This window comes from Anser brachyrhynchus (genome assembly GCF_964034855.1).
Source record: "Anser brachyrhynchus genome assembly, chromosome: 7".
In the NCBI taxonomy this organism is placed as follows: Eukaryota; Metazoa; Chordata; class Aves; order Anseriformes; family Anatidae; genus Anser; species Anser brachyrhynchus.
Genome location: NC_137701.1, coordinates 5431549 through 5444784, shown reverse-complemented (window position 1 = coordinate 5444784; position 13236 = coordinate 5431549). Strand labels below are relative to the sequence as shown.

Sequence of the window (13236 nt, the reverse complement as noted above, 5' to 3'; positions counted from 1 at the left end):
AGTATCTGTAGGAAGAAAGTCCCTGTCAGTTCTGCTTCAGGCCTGCCTCCTACTAGCTTCATCTGATGAACCTTCATCCAGGGATGAGAAGAAAGATAGACCTGTCTGTTTTCTCCAATTCATGACTTTGTAAATCTGCCATATCCCCACTAATCTGCCACTTTTCCTGACTGGTGACTGCTAGGCTACTCAGCTATTCCAGGCAGAAAAGTCATTCCAGGCTTTTGAGCATCCTTCTCTGAACCTTTTCCAGTTCCTCTATAATCTGTTTGAAATGAGGATCCTGTTTTGTTTTCTTTTGTTTTTTCCTAGAGTTCATATGGGATCCACGTCTCAATTTCTCTGTGTGAAAAAATCTGCGTATTACACTGAAATAGAATTCCATCTTACTTTGTGATTCTTACTTTGGCACTTCTCTTTTCCTCACAAGTACTTTGACATTATTTTTGAGCCTTCTGGTAATAAACAGTTAACAGCACACTGTAGCAATATAACAAATCCTCAGGGAGGTAGGTTGTACATCCTAAAAGCAGCTAAAATCGTCTAACCCTGCAGGCAACAGAGCTTTTCTCAACTATTAATAGAACAGGGGGAAGAAAAGGGAAAGAAGAAAAGGAATTAGTAAATTATTTTTAAAAGCGTAGCTACTTAAAATTCATAGTTGATGTGCTGATTTAGGAAGTCATAAGATAAGGCATAAAAAAAAGTAAGAAACGTTAATATCGTTACATGGACAAAGAGTATTTTTCATTTTTTGTCAATTTTCAGTGTTTTCTTCTTCCCCCACCCAACCATTTCAAAGGCATATCCTTGCAATGACGCATCAATTTTCTGTCTACTTGAGGTTTAGAAATAGCTGAGATGTTATAAATAGACCACAATCTGCAAGAGACAAAGAGAATGGAAATACTGTAAAAGGTTGGCTGAAAAATTCAGATGTGGATTGAGATTTCAGACGTCTCCGCAAGTGGAAGCACTGGCTCTGAAATGCTTTGCTGAGCGCAGCAGAGGAAGCTGGGCTCGGGCAGCAGTGGGGACTGGCCAGGCAGAATCAGGTGGCGTTTCTGCTCATGGTGAGAGCACAGAGTGACGTCCAGCCCTGTCTCCAGGAGCTCACAGCTTCATGGCCCGAGGGGAAGGCACCTTGCCCCTCCTTACTGCAAAGCTAAAACACTAGAGGCAGTTATTCTTTTATACACTGCAGGGCCACTAACTCAGAACATGTATCTTTTACACCATAATTTTTCTGGCACTACTCATGTACTTTGAATTCATAGCACTGATCAAGTTTGCTCCCTTTTTCTACTTTCCCTCCAAAAGGCCTTAATATTACCAAAGTGTCTCGGCTTGTGGTCAAAACCTTGTCCTGTCCTACAAGACAGTTAGAAATCAGGACTGGGAAGCAGTCTAATATCCTCGTGTTTGTTTGAGTACTCCTTTTGTAAGGTCTTTTAGATCCTCCTGACACTTCCAACCTGCCTGTGGGAGGTTGTGTACTGAAGTGTACACAAGTGTACTGAAGTACAGAAGTGTACTGAAACCTGTTGGCTGGGAGCGGTGGCATTCCTCCAGCCTTGTGCATAGAGCTGAAGTCCGCCTGCTTATCTCCTGACTATCTAATTCCATGAGAGTGACTGTGAGAAAGACGATTTGGTGACGGTTGTAAAATAACTCATTAAATGGAAGGGACAAACTTTCTCCCTGGTATGTTCCGGTTTTGGAGAGTTGCTTCCTGGAACCAGGCTGGGTTTCACAGTAGCCATATCAGAGTAACTGCGTTGACGTTAGCCATACCTACTCAATCTCTGCCAAACACAAGGACGTGTCGCTAACGTGGGACCTTGTGCTTGAAGTGCATCTCCAACCGTCGTTGCTTTTTTAGAAGTTTAGGCCAATGCACACTGCAGAATCAGGTTCTTTAAACCTAAATTAACATTCTGTTGAAAACTAAGCATATGTTGTTTTTCTTCACTGTCAACAATTTAGTTTCCAGGTTTGGAAAAGAAACATTGCTGGGGAGGAATCCAATGAATTTATTAATGAGCTTGGTAAGTATGGAACTATTAATATCTCCTGAGATCTTGTTTGTGTTATTTTTGTCTTCAACTTCAGACTCTGAAATAAACAGATGTTCTGAAGCTTTCCACTGAGAATACTACAGCCTGTTAAGTCCTATCCTAAAGACATTGAGATTATCAGGATGTTGTAGGGAACAGGTAAATAACTGTGTACAATATTTCAGAAACAATTTGTATCGTTACCCGAAGTCTTTATCTTAGATTGTACTACTGGCACTAAAAATAAAGCATCCAAAATGTTTCTTATATGTAACTACTATTTTTTTTATTTCCATAAATCTGAGTAGAAAAATTGAAACACTACTTTATTCTACAATATTATCAGTGGACATTAAAGCTCCTATTTATCTTTTTTTGGCGTGACTGACAACATAGTCTACCTGTCCTGGGCATATTTAAAATGGATGAATGGTTCCATTTGTCTAAAAAGGTCGTGTTTATTTCGCAATCATTTGTGATCAGAGATACTACTTTGTATCTCAGTGTAACCTACATCTCTGGCAGTCCCACTGTCACTGCAGTACTGAGGTCCTTTGTTCTTTATAGCGAGGAATATCACCTCAAGAATTGGAGAAGGGCATCGGTAAATTGCTCATTGTTTTCACGCCTTGGGAAACACGGGAAATGTTTGACCTTAAAACTGAGTTCAACTACTTGTATTGCTCAGATGCTGTTATATTAACCAAGACACTAAAGCAGACTAACCAATCAGTTATGCTAGAGGTCCTGGGATGAAATACAAAATAATAGATCAATCTGCTTTTTGGAGAAAGTGCTTAGACAGTTTGGCTAGCACAGTGACTCCCTTCTGTATTAAAATTGTCACTTACTGCTCCTGTTTATAATTAGGCAAATTCAGCTCTAGAGAGAGATGTGAATCCTCTGAAGTCAGCAGTGAGCCTTAGCCTGAATTCGGTGCAGTTTGTCCCTCAGCACCACAGGTGATTTCACTGCTTGTGCCACTTAAGTGGCTTTCATCAAAAATCACATTTGCATGTATTAAGTGCAAATGCCTGCCTTGGTAATGGTTTATATTTACAAAGCTGCTTTGCAGAAGACATGAATTTAATCAAGGAGATAAGATGATAGAGCTGTTCCTGTATCTGATTAAAAATAAAGACAGCACAAAACCAGTTCAGTTAAAAAATACTTTGAGCTATCTCCATTTTTAGCCATATGAATGGGAAGAGGAGATGGGTGCATGTATCATATTTCTAACTATTTTGTCTGTCCTAGTCACTTTGCATTTTTATCTTAATATTGCTAGCTTTTATTTGAATAAACTGTGTGCATGGGCATGGGTGGGTGGCTGTTTATTTAAGTTTTGGAAGTCGTTTGGTCTTCTCTGGGGACTTTGCCGTAAGTGGAGGTCCAAGCAGATCCACCTCAAAGGTCAGCTGAGCCTCCCCCTGTGCAGACAGGCCAGTGCAGACCCAGTCGCAGGGTTTCAGTGGCTAAATGGCACAAACACCCTCTGGTTTCTGCTGGGAACACAGCAAAGTCAGTGGGGATTTGCTCACTCCGTAGTCTGTAGCAGTGGAGCTTATGACAGCATCAAGGTTGTAATATTCTTCACATATATTCTATGGTGTTAATGTTAGCAACATGTAAACAATGTGCTCTGCAGTCAGCAAAACTACTGAAGCTTGATTTCCTATGCATTTGTGTGTTGTGATTTTATCCAGGTCTGCCTCTCTCTTCCCTAAACCGTTCCCCTAGTTCTTCATGGGTGATCTTAGCTCCTGCTCAGGCAAAAACAATCCTCGGGCCAAAGAGGAGCCCACTGAGGAGTTCAAGCTGTGGGCTTTCCTCCCAGTGTGTGCACTCTCTCGCCTTTCTTTACTTTGCTAGCTGCCGGTGTTCACACAGCCTTGAAGGAATACAATATTGGTGAGATTGCTGCCACCCAACAAATTTGATATCTGCCGGTGTGTTCAGAGGTTCACGGGGTGAGGATGGGGTGACTGCTGTACAGGCAGGTACTGTGCAAGCACAGATCTGATTCTGAGGGGGGAAGAAGGCCTAGCTGGTATGAAAAAGCACACATGTAGTACACACCATAAACATAGTTTCTGTAGCTAGTGTTTGCTTTTGTGCATTGCTTTGCCTTCTCATTGCTAATGAGTGCAACACACCTAAAAGTGTTAGATGAAAATCCTGAGGGTGGGGATCCTCTGCTGCCCTGCCAAGGCTGCCAGACCGCTGTGAAGGTAGCTCCTCATCTTAGCAGTGAACGTGTTGTGCTCTGTTGCTATCAGCAGTGCTTGTAGCTGTGCACGATCTGCTGATTCACTCTGTGATTCTCTCGCAGTTCCCCTGTCAGAGTTTCTCTTTGCTGATGATATATAATGGTAATAGAGTTGCTTGTGGTCTTTGAAAGAGGAGGGAAAAAGCCATTTTGTTCCTCATAATGACTTAGCTTCTGCCCAGATTTACCTGGGGATACACACAAACTGGGGTGTGATGAAGAGCTTCCTGAAAGAGGAAACAAATGCTGTAGTCGCCCTAATGCACTCCTTCTCCTAGCAGAGGATTGACTGAAGTCATTTTGTTCATGTTTTGCACAAAATATTCAAGGCCTGATTGAAATGAAGGCTCTTCTGATGTCTCCAGTGTGCTCTGGAGCAAGTCCTAGCAGCACAGATCTCACCTTCTACTTATCTTTCTGATCTGACTGATGTAAATTATCTTTTCTTTTTCTATTTTGGCTCAGAGTTAAAAGCTGCTGAAGGACAGCAGAATATTTTGTGTCAACCAGAAATTCCTGATTTCAAAGTACAGCCCTAGTTTATGAAAGAAACCGAGTAAGAAGCTTTACTATAAATTAAAATTTCAGCTCCTATAAACCATTTCCTTGAGATGGGGCTCAGGTACTTTACCTTTGCTATTATTGGAAAATATCAGATGCATATATTGTACAAACAATGTCAGATGTTTTTCCATGAAAATTTTGTGTGTGTTATGCTGTATTTGCTTTATTTTTCCTCTAACCCAAGGAACAAATCAGCTGCTTCATAGTCAGCTGACACTGACTCCTTTTCAAGCAAAATCTACTAATGTTAGCAATGTGCACTTCCAGCTAGTATTTGTAGGTAATTTTGTATATTCCATTTTTAAAAACAATAATTTTATTTTTTCAGTTTAATTGGAATTTTCTTTTATAATGTTAAAGGTGTGGGGTTTTTTTTTGTGGCAAATATTCTCAAGACAGAACAAATAAATTGAAATCTTTATAATGTAGCATAAGCATTTAACCAGAAACCCGCACAGAAATCCACAGTAATTCTTTCCAATTCATTGAGAAGTTTAACCCAGATGTGCATTCATAATACGGAGTTTATTAAATGGCATGCATTTGTACGATGTATGTACTTTATAAAGTATTGAGAAGATTCTCATATCCAGTGGTAAGGTACATCTTTACTGGTATCACAGAAAAAGTTTGCTGTTTTGTAGTCTTTTGTTCCTTATATTCTGTATATCACATTTCAGTGTGACTCAGAGCTTGATCTGAGGTCTAGGGGAAAAAAAAAAAAAAGATCTTTCAATTAATTTTAACAGACTTTACATGTGACTCAGCTTTTTATTGTCTTTGCCACAATGTTTTATACCAGCAAGTATTTTAATAGAAAACTTCATGATTTATGTAACTTAAAATGCCAGTTCCTCTCTCTGAACTCTGATTTGGCTAGAAAAACATAGACTTTTGTGATAAAAAAACATTTGGTACAGTTTTTGTGCAGTGCAGCAGTTTCTCCATTTCTGTTAATCCTCATTTTCATAGCTGAAAGAACAAAGCAAGAAATCTCTGAGCAAGTGTAATAATTTCTAACAGGCTGTAATCCAGGTCTTTACACAGAGCTGCACTGAAAGAAATAGCCATGCAGAGTGCTATTGTGCTCAGTTCTGCTCATGCTGGAGTAGCTTGTCAGACTGGAGCAAAATTGATCAATGCTAAATCTTTTTGTAGTCTTTACGATCCTTACCAAATGAAGGCAGTGGACCCCAGTTTCAGCTCTGTGGTGATCAAACTCAGTCAAATTAGGCATATAAACTCAATACGATACCTTTTGTGTATGTGTGTGTGTTTGTGTGTGTATATATGTGAGCGTATATTGGTCATACTCTATACTCCAGCCCTCAATTCTAACTTCTTGTTTCCATGCCAGGTTATGCAACAGCCCGTGAAGAAACAGGCTGTTACACATTTTTTTGTGAATTCCTCCATCGAGACAACAAATTATTATTGTATTTTACTTCTAGGAAATATTCCTGGCACCTTGGAAACTGAGTGCAAGGAGGGCATATGGTCAGGGTGTAGCTCCTGCAAGAACAGTATTACAGGCAATACAGCTGAAGATGGTTGCGGCGGTAGTGTGTAAGGGGGTTGGTTCCCTGTGTTTGCAATCCTGAGTTACCCAAGAGCAGGGAAAGCCGGCCTTTATGGCTCCACTAAATGTGGTCAGCCACTGCAGGGATCAGCTTTCCCTCTTCAGTTCACGAACAGTGACTGGAAATGATTCAAAAGATGTATTCTCCCTAAAAGCATTTGTAACAACTTGCCAGAAACTCTCCATCGAAATGAAATAATGTTGTCTGGAGCTGACACTTGACTCGTTACAGTAGTATTTTGTAATTGCAAAAAGCTCCACTGCAATTGCCTGTCTGTATTCTGCAGGATGGCAGGAGGCCTGTGCTCCGGGTTCCCTGGCTGTGGCTTCTTTCTGTGGGCAGTCAGCTGTGGGGCAGCTTGTCAGAGGCAGCATTTGGAGAATCACAGAGTCATGAAGTTTGGAAAAGACCTTCAAGGTCATCTGGTCCCACCAAAATCACCCACTAAACCATGTCCCTAAGCACCATGTCTGGCCTTCCCGTGAACTCCCCAAGGGATGGTGACTCCACCACCTCCCTGGGCAACCCGTCCCAACGCCTGGCTGCTCTTTCTGAGAAGAAATGTCTCCTCATTTCCAACCTGAACCTCCCCTGGGGCAACTTGAGGCCATTCCCTCTAGTCCTGTCAATAGTTAGCTGCGAGCAGAGGCCGACCCCAGCTCCCCACACCTTCCTTTCAGGTAGCTGCAGAGAGCAATGAGGTCTCCCCTGAGCCTCCTCTCCACCTCCCACACGGGAGCTGAGCTTCCATCTTTCCGCGTCCCTCAGGTGAGGCCTTTGAGTCGGGGGACCCACATCTCCAGGCGCCACCCATGGGTGCGCGACGGTAGGGCTGCGGGGCTGGGGCAGCTCTCGCAGTCGGCGTTTTCCTTCCTCGGGCACCCTTCAGCGGGGCCCATCTGCAGCAGCGCCAGCAGGCCGGGCCCCTTCCCCGGCGGGGCGGTGCCGGAGCGGAGCCGGAGCCGTGCGGCGGGGCCCGGCTCCTCCCTCCCGCAGCGCCCCTGCGCGGCGGCGGCGGCCTGGGCTCGGCGGGGCCCGGCCGGGGGGGGCGGGCCAGGGTGCGCGGAGCCGCCGCCCGCAGCAGCGGCAGCAGCAGCAGCAGCGGCAGCAGGAGGGGCAGCGATGGTGCCGGCCCCGCGCCCCCCCGCAGCCGCCGCCGCCGGGCGAGGTGAGTCAGCGCCGGGCCCCGCCGCCGCGGGGGTGCCGGGCCGAGGCCCGGTGCCGTGTCCCGGTGCCCCGGCCCCGCGGCTGGCTGCTGTCCCCGGGGGGTGGCAGGGGAGGGGGCGCCGGTCGTGGAAAACGCCGGGTCGAGGAGCCCTGAACTCGGAGCCGGGCGGACAAGAGCGTAATGCTGGAGTATTGGGGTAAAAGCTCACGCGAAATATAACCTTAGTGAGGTATGCAGGGTCTAGCCCGACTGTGCTTGGTGCTACCCGGGGAAAATGGTTGTAAAGCGCGAGTTTTCTGGCTTGGGGTTTGTCGCTCTGGATGTAAATAAATAGTGGACAAAGGAACTTTTATTTTACTGTGTGTGTTCTCGGATGACCCACAGGGGCTTAAGAGAAAACGATCCTCTTCTTAAGGATGGTGTTTGTGATGGCAGGCATGAACACAGTCAAGGTCTGGAGCAGGTTTCAGGGGGAAAAAAAATTCAAGCAGGTGGAGTGAGACCGGGAGCCAGAGGCGATGACGCGAGGAGCTCACGTGAGGAAGCTGCGGCTGGTCACTGATGTAGCTGGTGCCAGGGCAACCTAAATTTCATCTTCCTTACCCTTTGCCTACAGCACCGCAGGCCTGGCCTGCGGGGCAGCGAGTGTTGTCCTCCCTGGGGCTGGTGCTCTGGGAGCACCTCGGGACGGGCTCTGGGCGCCCGCCTAGGCCATCGGAGGTGTGCTCGGTGCTTACTGTCATTGGCGAGGTGCAGAACTCGTCGCTGCAGGCTAAAACATCAGGGCCTGGTACTCGCTACAAAAGGAACTGCTTAAAAAGTAGTATGCTCCAGTTAGTTACTGGTGTTACTCTAGTTACCGCTATTGATAATATGGGTAGCCACTGTTGTTGCTCTTTTATTACCCTTTAATATGGCATGGAGTATCTTCTGCTCTATATGTCTTAATCTGCACATATTAAATGGAAAACACGACTAGGAAGGTAGGAGTCCCAAGATGCGAGTTTAATGGTTTTCCTGCAGCAGATGAGGATCTGATAGCGTTCTTATCTTCCCTAATGTTACCACTAGCATTGTTGTAGCAACTTAGCAACTTCAGACCTATTATCAAGTGCATTAAACCTATTAAAAACCCCATTTTGGCATACTTCAGACATACTTTAGTCTCAATCTAATTGACTAAACGTGTCAAAGAATGTGGGGTTTTACGCGCATATTCAGTAAAGAAGAAAAACTTACTTAGACCAAAATTTGAAGTATGTGTGTGCTAAACAAAGCAAAATAAAGCAATTTAAAGAATTAAGTGTTACAGAACAAGGTGGTTTCAATTCTTAGAAACACTAATTGTGGTGGTTAACGTTAAAATACTGATGTCTTGCTTCAGACATGCAACAAATATGTTTTCCAGCACCGAGTTAATTCACTCAATGAGACTTATTCCTGGCTTTATGACTGAGAGCAAGGTGGCCAGGCTGGGCTGGGGACAGCGCCTCCAAGGGCTCCCCAGAGGCTGGTGTGCCCTGGGGAGCTTTGGGGCGCGATGTACGAGGAGATGAAGGACGTGAGAGAAAAGCCGTGCGCGCTTATGCAAACAGCGTGCTTTGTGCTTCTTCTTGGCAAGGGCACAGGCGACAGCACCAGGCTACTCCTCCGGGGTAAAACTTGCTTGGAAATGGAAAACACAGCCTATTATGCATGCTCCTTACAGACAGGCCTTGTAGGCCTGCTGGATGCAGGGCTTAGCGCTGTAAGATGCTGCACAGATACTGCTCCAATCCTAAATTGTTGTAGTTGGGACCAGCGAGGGGTGCGGGGCTGAGGAGGAGATGCAGTGTGATGGATGGGTGCACACACTGTGGCAGCCCCTCCAGCCTGGGCACGGAGAGGTGAGCCTGCTTTGGAAAACAGGTAGCTTTTAAGTTGACTTCTAGCACAGCCCTGTTGTAAATCAAACAGTAATTGGTAACCTGAGTAAACCTTCAGCGTTTGTTTAAAATAAGAAACATGTAATCTTTTTATCAGATTTGTTTAAAAATGTTCATATGAAAACTTGATGTGGAATTTCACAAGTTTACTACAAACTCAGCTTTCTAGTCAGGGAAAGTCTGAAAGTGAAGTAAGACGTGATCCCTTGTTTTCTGGCGCTGCTTTATCCCCACAGTGCATCAGTGATCCAGTCTGCTCCATCACAGCTATGTGTTGCTTGAGAGATTAATTAATGATTCCTCTTTTGGAATTCTGCTCTTGGAGTATGTTTCCAGAGACTATGTAAACGTAAATCTACACAGTCATCTTTCCAGGTGCTTAACGGATTAAAGCTACTCTTGATCAGTTGGATTATGTTCTGATGAACTGTGGGGTGGTCTTTTTGCCTTTTTTTTTTTTTAATTCAATATGCATCCAAACCCCAAGTTTGATGTTGTTAGATATTTTGCTATGTGAGTCTTAACTATGCTTTAATTCTCAAAGCCTAACAAATGGGATATTTATGCTGAAGTAAATATTTAAAAAGAGCTGTACTCTTCCACCCCAAATCTAACTTTCTGTTGGCCTGCAAGTGAAGTTTTAATGCCTTGTTTTTAATCTTATAAAGCTCTAAGTGCCATGGGATTTTCCCTGAGAGGTTTAGGGAGTTGGTACCCCAGTCAGATACCTGTTGGTTAGCACTGTTTGGCTCAGTATAAAGTTGTTTTCTTTTTCTTTTCTTTTTTTTCCCCTCAAGTTTTTGGGAAGATTGGCTCCACTTGTAATGTCAGGTTGTCTTGAATAGATTCACTTTTTATCCTTCCTCGTCTTGAAATCCTGTTAATTGGGAGAGCCAATGCAAACATGATCAATTCAAGAAACAAAAATGGTAAGAAAGCCAAGAAGATACTTAACTAAACGCAGAGAGTATTTTGTCGTCTTCTGCTTACCTGCCAAAGAGGCTCCTTGCAATCGTTAAAATGACCATCGCATCATCAGCACTGAGTTCGTCGGGACAAATGCTTTTTGTCTCTGTTCCTCAGGTAGTCAGTTGCTCGGAGGTCTGCAGACAAGTTGCCGTAGCATGTGTTAGCAGGTGACTGGATGAAAGACGCCTCACATGTTTTGGGGGTTGAAATAGGATTTAGACTTGGTGGAGAGGTAGATGCAAACCAGGAGGGCACCTTCCTGTGTCAGGAGAAAGAGACCCAAGTACTCACCTAAACAATCCTATTTGTGCAGAGCTTGAAGGAAGAATAGTCTTGTGGTTAACATGTACATCCTTTATCTGAAAAGAAACACACACACTTGTACAAGAGCGGGCTCAGAGCGCGCGTGATCTCGCAGGGAAACCCAAGGTCTGAGGCAGCCGGGCCGGCCGCAAGCTTCCTGCGTGGCTTCAAATGGGGCTACAACATGGGGCGGTTCTCTTGTTCGTGTTTTGAAGTCTTTTTTGCAGTTGTTGTAACATCAGGGGGGGATGGGATGATGAAAATGCAAAGGCTCTGTGCACTACTCCACATGGTGGTCTGGGAACACAAACCTGTGGGAAGACAACAGCTTGTGCCTCCATCAGGTGGAAGCTGCTAGACCTCATCCCTTCCCATCGGTGGCACTTTCTCAGGTTCTGGCGGATGTTTCACCCCACTTGCCTCCTACAGCTCTACTGGGTGTTCACACCGCTTGCCTGAGTTTAGGGAAGAAGGTTTCAAAACCATTCTCCCAGTTTTCCAGAGTCTTTGCTGGGTGCACATGCAGTCGGCCTGGCTGGCCCAGTGGCGTTCAGCACGCCTGGGCCCGAGCTCCATGCTCCATCGCGCCTTGAACGAGTTAAAGTTTATGTTCCTGCCTAAATCATTCTGTTTATCTTCCCAGCCCGTCTTCCTCGCTCCTGCTCTCTGTTGTTTTAAACTTGCTGGTAGCGCTGTCTTCTGTCCTCCTACTGTCTCGTGGATCAGAAAAGGGTTTTGCAAAGAGAAGATGCAGTATTTGAAGGCTGGTTAAAATAGCTGGTAGTTATTTGTCTATTCCTACTTAAAAGTACATTGTTTTGCCATCTGGTTGATTTTGCTGCTCATTCAGTCCCTGACTGGCTTGTTTTTTGTGGTTTTTTTTTTTTGGTCAGGAGAAGGAACGCCACATAGATTAATAAGTTTTCTGTAGATTTTCAGTGACAATACCACTTTGTTGGCTTTCTCATCTCCAGTTGCTTATTTTTAGTATTTAAAAAATCGCTAAATAAAATCACTTTCAAAAAACTGTCTTCCAAACAAACTAGTGATCAAAACATTAAAGAATGCCATATGGCTCCTACCAGTCTTGGTGCTGTTATATTTCTGAAGAGTATATTCTGTGTTATTAATAATATTCAATGAAACACTCTCAGGGTGGGAAAATATTTACTGAAATTATTATGAAATATACTTTTCCTAGCATTCTTACTCAAGATGTTGTAGTCAGAGTACTAGAAGTGTTGGATTAATCCTTGCTCATGACAGGTTAGAAGAAGACTGGTGCTGTGGCAAATGGAAGTCCCAGGGAGGGGAAGAAGGGGACACAAGGTGAGCAGTGGCACCATTTTTAATACAGCTACTATTCATGCAACTTCAAAAACTGATGTCCCATTCCAACACAGAAGGGAAGCTGAATTAAAAACAGATGAAATACAAATTGCTTTAAAAGTTTCTGCTATAATTTGTATGAAATCAGATGGTTCTGAGCTCGTTCGTTAGGATACGGAGTATGGCTGTTGTGTTTAGATTAGGATAATTGCAATGCGTGCTTGCAAAGAGCTGTCTTGATATCCGAGTGGTTAAAATGTGAGTTTGGTCTTGTTGTGTCGTGGGGGTGAGGAAATTTATTGTGCAGAATTAAATGCTGTAAAGGTCTGGTACGGCTAGTAAGCAAGTTCTTGTAAGCAGGTGAGAGTGTGCTGGTTTTGTCAGGACATAGGAACAGCACCCGATCCTCTGCTTCATCCCCTTGATCTGCACCTCTTCCGGAGTCTTGGTTGTCCAAGCAAGGCAAGACTTACAGAAAATAAGTGTGGATGATGACAGATCTAATTTATTCCTTAGAAGGACTTGTTTTGTGGATATTGAAGCCAAAATTGAGCAAGCATATGAGCAGAAAGCCCGCAGTCCTTCCAACTGTCAGGTGGAAGTGGCTGGCTGCACTGAGAATTACAGGAACTAACGAAATAGCTGCTGGCTTTTGGTGGCTTTTGATGGTAGCAGGTAAGAGCAAGAAAATGCATTTTCACATTTGACTGTTCAAACAACTTAATTAAGACTTTATCCAATCTTTTGACACTTGAAATATTTTGTTTTTTTAATCCAATTGTCTCTGAAGTCTTTTCAGAGCAACTGGAAGAAAAAAAGCAGTCTGTGTATGTGCTGGCATTGTTTTGATTAACTTCTGACCTTGAATACATGAATGGTCACAGCTCCAAGTTTTTTATGCAACCTTGCCAGCCTAAGTAAAACCAGAGATCCTTGTAGGTAGTATCCCATAGAAATGTCATTTAAAAGCGAAAAACAGAAACCTCAGGAGAGTTTGGGGTCTTAATGGTGGTATTTTTAGAGCTGTGTAACGCTGAACTAAGGTTTAGATTATTTTAATGGGCTGTTGCTT

General features: G+C 44.0%; 1 protein-coding gene and 1 long non-coding RNA gene across 7 annotated transcripts in view; one reads left to right on the top strand and one right to left on the bottom strand.

Annotated features, from left to right (window-relative positions):
- MFSD6 (major facilitator superfamily domain containing 6) overlaps positions 1-13236 on the top strand; it is a 43653-nt gene that overhangs the window by 10665 nt on the left and 19752 nt on the right. Inside the window, exon 1 of one of the 6 annotated variants that reach the window (XM_080598812.1) lies at positions 7491-7638. The exons of 1 other annotated variant lie outside the window; for it this stretch is intronic. The gene's annotated coding sequence lies outside the window, so the exon portion shown is untranslated. Of the gene's footprint in view, positions 1-7490; positions 7639-7663; positions 7868-12101; positions 12165-13236 lie in introns of those variants that run through there. 4 more of the 6 variants (XM_080598807.1, XM_080598810.1, XM_080598809.1 and 1 more) reach the window with 4 other exon arrangements.
- Positions 5397-7334, bottom strand: LOC308197813. Its single transcript, XR_013953300.1, has 2 exons — positions 7140-7334; positions 5397-5595 (listed from the first exon to the last, which is right to left on the bottom strand). It is a non-coding gene; the product is annotated as an uncharacterized lncRNA (long non-coding RNA).